The sequence below is a fragment of the Solanum pennellii genome, chromosome 1, assembly GCF_001406875.1.
Source record: "Solanum pennellii chromosome 1, SPENNV200".
Lineage (NCBI taxonomy): Eukaryota > Viridiplantae > Streptophyta > Magnoliopsida > Solanales > Solanaceae > Solanum > Solanum pennellii.
The window spans coordinates 80,629,381-80,631,136 of record NC_028637.1 but is presented as its reverse complement, the minus strand read 5'-3'; the positions used below and the strand labels follow the sequence as shown (position 1 = coordinate 80,631,136).

General features: G+C 30.2%; 1 pseudogene; it reads left to right on the top strand.

The window, feature by feature from the left end:
* Positions 1–280: 280 nt before the first annotated feature.
* Positions 281–1,756, top strand: part of LOC114075551 — a 2,525-nt pseudogene continuing 1,049 nt past the window's right edge.

Sequence of the window (1,756 nt, the reverse complement as noted above, 5' to 3'; positions counted from 1 at the left end):
TGGTCCAGTAGAGCATGATGTATTAAAAATTCAAGTTCATCATCATTCCGAAGGAATTTGGAATGGTAGCATAAAAGAAGAGAGGTCTTGCTTATATATGCGTCGTGGTGATATTAAATTTTGGCAACATATAAAATATCATCCATTACATTCTCGTATCCGTCAATATTTTGAAAATTGTAGATTTAAAGGAGTTCTTGATGTAGGATGTGTGCCGTATGACTCCGGATTAATTTCTGCTTTAATTGAAAGGTGGCGTCCAGGAACACATACTTTTCACATGCGAACTGGCTAGGCTACCATAACTTTACATGATATTGAAATTTTATTCGGAATGGTAGTATATGGTAGTCCTATAATTTTAAATGGAGCTGATTCTTTAGGGATTATAGGTAGACAAGAAATGATATTTGAATTAACAGGATGGTTACCCGCTACTAGTTGTTTTTCTGGTGTTAGTAGATTGTTAACATATAAATCGATTAATTATATTGAAGGTTTGGATGGTATTAATGATCAGTCAACTGAGCATGAAGTGCAACAAAGATTTAGATTCTATTTATTATGGTTATGTGGTGGATCAATATTTCCGGATAAATCTAATAATAAGATTAATTTGGACATTTTGATTGACATGAGAAATTTAGATTTAATGTCAACTCAAGCATGGGGAGCAGCCGCATTATCATATTTGTATAATTGTTTATTCCGTGCATCAATGAAAAAATCAAATGAAGTTTGTGGATTTCTCTCTTTAGTGCAGGTATACATATTTTTTAATTAAATATTTTTTATATAATAGTAATATGCACTTTTAAATTTAAGTGCATTATAAGTAATGGTGAATTTATTTATTGTAGATTTGGGCATGGGAAAGAATTATTTTCCTGCAACGATTGCCAAAGCCTCTAAGGACCAATCAACTTGAGGCTTCAACTGCGCTTGCACGTAAATGGACGCGACGTAGAAATCATCAAAATGAGGCACGAACTGTAATCGGTGTGATTAGGGATGTACTAGATAATCTAACTGATGAACAAGTATTTAATATTATTAGTATTTTAAACTATTCATATTTTATTTCATTTGAAATAAAAATATGTTTGATAGATCTTTAAATGAGGCACTTATGTTTCACTACCCAAGAAAATTATGTGAATAAAATGATATATACATAGATTCTTGTTAGGTCCTTAAAAGTAAAATATCTTATGACACAATGGTACAAAAAAATTATTTTGTAAGATTGTTCATTTTCACGTACATATTTTTTTTTATTTTTCTGCCAATGTTGTTTTTATAATTATCTTACTTAATTATTTTTTTATAGTTTATTTGGCAACCTTATTCGGAAGATGTTATTAATGGATTGCATGAGTGGTGTCGATCGGGACAACGTGTCTGGATGGCACATGTGCCACTTATTTATGGAATTTATCGTGAGTGGCACATGGTTGATCGTGTTTGGATTCGAACGAATCCGTCGATAATCTGTAAAAAACTCTTTATCTATTTTTAGAAAAGTAGAAGACAAGAACAAAAGACAAAGAAATGAAGAAAAATAATAAAGTTTATTATCATACATATCTTTCTCATGGAGGAGATGAATAAGTCCATTTATTTAGTTCTACAGTTCTACATTCTTTGCACTTATTCTTATTATACGTACTCAGTTAGATTTAGATATATCGATACTTCGATCTATACTAAGAATTTCAAATTCTTCAAATTCTATTAATAATAAATATTATCTAAT